We start from the raw sequence: 6,775 nt of genomic DNA on the forward strand, positions 1-6,775 counted from the left end.
ATTCTTTAATTTGGTGGTGAGAATTAGTATGGTTAATACAAGTTGTTACTCTATTTATTGGCATAAAAAGGGCAAAAAGATGAAGAGAAGAGAGTAAATTAGAGTACTAGACCATTCGATTGTGACGCCAAGAAGAATGGGCCGTAGATTTGGTGATGAACAGGTAGTCATCACTATTTTTGTTTTTGGTCGAAAAAATAAATTGTACAACCAATTGGAACTATTTATTACATTACTTGTTCATTGGACTCTAGAGACAGGTCAATACAAAAATAATAAAAAGTAATCATTATTTTTTATTCAGTCAATTCAAAAATCATAGTAAAATTACAAAAAAAAAAATATGGAAAAGTTCCCATCTGAAGGAAAATTAATTACTACTACTAATATTTTAAGGCTATTGTGCTCTAACACTTTGAATTGTCTAACCTGATCCCTTTCTGATCGAGGAATATATTGTCTACAAACGCGTTCACGGGCATGAACTTTTCCATGTCAAAATCGTGAAACAATTATTTAATTGTAGATATTTTTTTATATTTATCCTTCTGAAAGTGATTATTCTTTAGGTCTCTATTCTGACTGAATTTAAGTGGTTATTAAGTTGACTTTTAACGTCTCTGTTTGACCAATTTGAATTGATATTTAACTTCAATAATTTAAAATGTAGCAAATAATAGTAGCTTTTTACTAAATCAGGAGAATGTGCTATTTAATTATTTAAGTTTTAGTTGCAAAAACATAAGCAAGAGAAATATAATGGCAAAAGTTCATATGGGAACTAGCATGACGCAACCATCAAAGGATGTGGTGCAGTGGATGAGGATATTTACTTAGTTATCAAATTCCATTTCCTTGATTCTTGCATCTCTAAATATTACCATCTTTATACAACAACAACAACATACCCAGTGAAATCCCACAATGTGGAGTCAGGGGAGGGTAAAATGTACGCAGACCTTACCCCTATCTTGGAAGATAGGGAGGCTGTTTCGGAAAGACTCTCGGCTCAAGAGAAAACATGGCAAAAAAGGTCAGATAAGGACAAGCAATTCAAAGCAGTATGAAAATGAAACTAACGCAAGAGAAAAATCCTTGATAAAGCAGTCTGGAAAAAAAAAAAGCAATAACTACAACAAATAAATAAGATAATCGAAGTAGAAGAAACAACAAATAGTAGCAGGAATCAAAGGACGATAAACTATAGAGCAAAACTACGACTACTAGTACGAAAGGATAAGCGGGACTACCTACTAGCTTTCTACCTTAATCTGAGTCCTCCAGAACCTCCTATCTAAGGTCATGTCCTCGGTAAGCTGGAACTGAGCCATTTCCTGTCTAATCACCTCTCCCCAATACTTCTTCGGCCTACCTCTACCTCTTTTGAAACTATCCATAGCCAACCTCTCACACATCAGCAGTGGAGCATCTGTGCCTCTCCTCATCACATGCCCAAACCATATCAGTATCGCTTCCCGCATCTTTTCCTCCACTGATGCCACTCCCACCTTATCCCAAAAATCTTCATTCCTAGTCTTATCTCTCCTAATGTGCCCACACATCCATCGCAGTAGCAATTTTCATCTTTTGAACATGACAGTTCTTGACTAGCCAACACTTCGCCCCGTACAACAAAGTCGGTCTCACCACCACCTTGTAGAAATTGCCTTTAAGTTTTGGTGGCACATTCTTATCACACAACACTCCGGAAGTGAGCCTCCATTTCATCCACCCTGCACCAATACAATGCGTGACATTGTAATGACCCGTATGGTCGTTATGAGCCTTTCCTTCTTTTCTCCGAATTACCCTTCGTTGGACTCGCAATAGTAGCATTTCACGTTCGGGATTCGCTTGTAAGGGTGGCCTATAGCCGAGTTGGAAAGGAATTAATCAACTTAGGATTTCCTGAAACAGGTGTCTCACTCTTGGGTTTGGCGGGCCGCTAGCTTCAATGAGCCCGCATCGGCAAATGTTCTTCCGCGTTGGCGAGAAGTTCAACTAATTAATGAATCCGCATTTGTGGAATATGTTCAGCAGAGGTGGCATCACATAGGCGAGCAGTGGCTCACGTAAGCGAAAATCGCTGAATCAGACCTAGCATTTATTTTCTCATTTTGGGATTGGACCTCATTTCCATCCTATAATTTTCTAGAGCTAGTTTGGGGAGCATTTTCAGTGGTTCCAAGGCCATTTGAAGAGGGTAAGATCTATCCCCTATTTCATTAATTTCCTTTTTGTCCCTTATCCTCCATTAGCTATTTCATGTTTAGGTTTTTGGATTTGGGGGAAAACTCTTGTTTTTGTAACACCTTGGGTGGGTAAATGGTTTCTTTAACTAAAAGCAAGCTTGTGTTGGAAGTGTAGCTTAGTGTTTAGCTTGGGGGAATTTAGTTTCCAAATCTAATGTCCAATTCAAAAATGGATTTCTCAAATGGGTTAGTGTAGGGTTTCTTGAAAAATTGGGGGTTTTTGTAATTAGAGGAATTGGAAGTTCATTCGGGGTTAGTTAAGTATGAAACCAGTTGTTGATCGTTGGAGCTTCACGTAGACTAGTTTTGCGAAAAGTTTTAAATTTGCCCTTGTGGGCCCTGGGTCATTTTCTTGAGAGTCGTAGGAGTCCTTCTAGGAGTGTGTAGTTTGAATGTTCATAGTGTCTCTTGCTAATGTAGAATACTTGCTTGATTAGACTTCGCTCATTCGGACGTTTTCCAAAATGGAGAAGCTCAAGACGGATGTTCGTGGTTCGTGTACGGCATCGAGGTAGGTTACAGCTTACCTTCTTAGACTTTGATTAGTGAATTGCATGTGTTATGTAGTTGTTGACGGGGAAAGCTTGACAGGCCTTCGGTCATGGTTGTGGTGTTAAATCCACTAGGTTCGTATGATTTTTGATTATGTGGGCTTATCACCGTTATTTATGCAATTATTGATATGTGGTGTACCTGACTAAGTGATTGTGGTGATGCGGGATGTGTTGGTTTGATTTGTTGTATTTGGGATTGATTTCATGTTACGCTTCCATGATAGTCTTGGTAATTCATGCAATGATTGAATTGGCATATTATATTTGTGAATTTTGTATCATACTTATTGGCATTTTTACTCATGTGAATTCTCATTCTTGCATTCATGCATTCATACTTGATGAAAGAGTTATGGAAATGAATTCGGAATTGAAAGAGTTATGGAAATGAATTCGGAATTGAAAGAGTTATGGAAACGGTGTCGAAATGGAAAGAAAGAGAAAGATGAAAGTATCATGTGATTATTGCTATGATCCGAGGTTTGTAGCGGATATGTTGATCAAGCCACGGCCTGTAGTCCGTCAGATGTGGCTAGTACATGGACTTCGAGGGGTCCCCCAAGGATCATGACTATTGAAGAGACAAATGCTTATAGCATGTTTGTACAGATTTGAGGTATTGGTCATTGCATTGCAAGACATTGCATCTCATTTGCATTGCATCTCACATTATCGCATCACATATTATCTTGGTGGATTCTTGTCGGTGTTGTACTTATGTTGTAATCCATGGATGATGTATTTCTTGGAACTTGGCAGACTTGTGGAATAGAACTCAACCTAGGCTATGACGTGATGGTTCGGGAGAGATTGTGTTTGTTGATTGTTTGACTGCCTTATCTGTTTTTACTTGTTGATTCTGTATTAAATGTGCGTTAACTAATCTTAGTCGGCCTATGATGATTACCAGTACGTGTGTTGTATTGATACTACTCTTGCCACACCCTTTTCGGGGTGTAGAGTTGTTCCAGGTAATTGTCGAGGTATCGGGATAGATTTTCGAGGATTGTAACAGAGATGTTATGGGAGAGCCACTAGCCGGTTCTGTTTCCGAAGTCTCCTCTTATATACGCTGTCTATTTTACTTTTCTAGGGAGTGTTGTCATTTTGGGAGTCTGTATGTCTTTTCAAATCTTGTAATTGTTGTAGAAGCTCTTGTACTGTGTAAGATCAGATTTTGGGGAAAGTTATGTATAAAAGTCGTTATTCGTCACTTATGTATGTCATTTCAATTTAGATTATGTCTCTATCTACTTCAGATCCGCACTTGTCTTTTAAAGGGTGATTAGTGGTTGGGAATGGTACGCCTACTTTAGGTATTCGTGTAGGTGCCACCCCGACCAGCAGTTTGGGTCGTGACAGACATCATCGTCAATATCCCCATTTCCATGTATAATAGACCAGAGATACTTGAAACTTCCTTTTCTTATATGGAGAAGATTAACCTTAACCCAAAATGTTCTTGAAATTAAGAATTTAATTACATAGTAAAGACTAAAGACCCCTTTGCGCCAGATCAATTTTTTTTATTTCTCACCCGGTATCCAATATTCACATTGGAGCCCGACTAAATTTGAATTCGCGCCCCGTATGGCCCATTCGAGAGAAGCACTCTCTACCAAGAATTTTTTCGTATTTAGGGTTCAAACTCGAGACCTCTGATTAAGGGAGAAGCGCATCCAAACAATGATTATCCATTTGTAATGATGTTGAGTGCTATAAGTGTTTTCCCAACATAATAAAGAAATTGGGTGCCAACTAATATAATTGTCAGTTTAAGATCAAACCTTTTAGGGAGTAAAGTAATTCAACTTTACTTTTCCAAAGGACCCTTCATCTCATTTTTTCCCCATTCTCGCCAATGTGTGTTCCCCATAGTGTTTCTATCCATTGTATATAGGGGAAAGGGTCAAAAATACCCGTCTACTTTAGGAAAAGAACTAAAAATATCCTTCATTACAAATTTGAGTCAAAAATACCCCTCCCGTCATTAAAGTTTTCAAATATACCCCTATCTTAACAGAAATCCCCAAAATAACCCGATTTCATTTTTGAACTCGCTCCATTTAAACCCGACCCAACTAAATAAAAAACCCATATGGGTTACCCGCTCCTGTGCCTGGTGGCTTCAGATGTAGAACTCGAAAACAAGTTGGTCGCATATGGATTTTTTATGTAGTTGGGTCGGGTTTAAATGGATCGGGTTTAAAAATGAAATCAGGTTATTTTAGGGATTTCCGTTAAGACAGCGGTATATTTGAAAACTTTAATGACGGGAGGGGTATTTTTGACCCAAATTTATAACGGAGGATATTTTTAGCCCTTTTCCCAAAATAGAGGGGTATTTTTTACCCTTTTCCCTTGTATATAATGCACAATAAGAATTAAAGAAAAAAAAATGTACATACAACTTCATCCTAAATCTTCTTCTCTTTTTTCCCCTTTCCTTCATAAGTTTAGGTTGATTTCTCAAAATTGCATCGTCTTCTCTCTCATGGATTAAATGATGATATTTCTAAAAGGAGATAGAGAAAATAATATATAGAGGATGCAAATAAACTTAGTCCAGGGCTTATTTTCATAACCCCGAACAACAAACATTTACAGACATGACAAGAGATCGATTTTTTTTTTACCATGAGCTATGAATTACTTTAAAATAGAGGATCTCAAGTTCTTAGTTGGCATGTCAATTTTTTCTTTTGAAATGTTCATTCGAGTTTATTGAATTACAATTTGTGTTTGAATGATTGTTCTTTGTTTAAAAGAAATGTCAAAATTATAGTTGTTATCAATCTGTATTACGAAACAGTAACTTAGCAAAATTTTCAGAAACCAGTAACTTTACAAAATCAGAAAGTATAAACCAATGTAAAACAGAATCTGAAAAAATAATTAGAAAGAGTATACGAAAATATTTTTAAGGAACAGAAATCTAGCCCACTGAATGCACAGTGTGTCCTTAAGGAAATTATTCCCCTCAAGTACCCGAGGTTGAATGTGGAATATATCCTCCCAGGATAGAAAGATTTCACTCACCGGTGTATTGGTACCAAAAACTCCGATGTCAGGCGAACCACTTAACGGCAGTAGAGCACACAGAAGAAAACTTTTAAGAGAGTAGAAGAATAGAGAATATCAGAAAATTCGTAAGTAATAATCTGAGTATTAACTGGAATTTATAGCCATTAATGCACTGGTTGGGAAAAGGTTTGCAACCTTTCGTGAAAGGCTTGCAACCTTTCACAAAATCTGTTACAACTGGTGGGAAATTTAAATAATCCGAAAAAGAAAAGGTTGCGGGTCAGACACGCGGATCCGGGTGACTATCGGATCAGATTTGGATATTTTAATTAATTAAATAAATAATAATTAATTAAATAATTAAAATTAAAGAAAATTTGGTCCAAAAAGATTATCAATCAATCAGATCATTTGACCAAATCCGAATCCGAATCCGAAGCCGAAGCCGAGCCGAGCAACGACGACAGCGCGAGAGGAGACTCTCTTCTTAACCCTTTAGCAACAAGAAGGAGTGCTTCTACTTTTAAGTAGGAGAACTTTTCTTTCCACTACCTATGAGGGACACATGCTTATTTCATAAAGCAAGAGGGAACAACTCATTTTTCCTCCACTTCTTTTCCCACCATTTCCCATTCAACCTATCAATTAAACCTAACAATCCCCCACATGAATGGGGAATGGCTATAAGATAAAGGAATGCACGGACAAGTGTGTGATATACATGCGAAGATTAATTGCATCTAGATAAGTAGGTTTCCCTTTGAACTTTCCGTAGTGAACTTATATCGGATATACTTGATCAATCGGTAGATGTGATATCTTTGAACCGTTGAACTTTATTGTATACCTAGACAACATAGGTCACACAATTAACCCTCAACCGTCTATGGTTCTCACGACTGTGTTCGTTTCAGCCATAAACACCTCCTGGTTTAATGAGTGTAT

The sequence above is a fragment of the Lycium ferocissimum genome, unplaced genomic scaffold (genome assembly GCF_029784015.1).
Source record: "Lycium ferocissimum isolate CSIRO_LF1 unplaced genomic scaffold, AGI_CSIRO_Lferr_CH_V1 ctg4669, whole genome shotgun sequence".
In the NCBI taxonomy this organism is placed as follows: Eukaryota; Viridiplantae; Streptophyta; class Magnoliopsida; order Solanales; family Solanaceae; genus Lycium; species Lycium ferocissimum.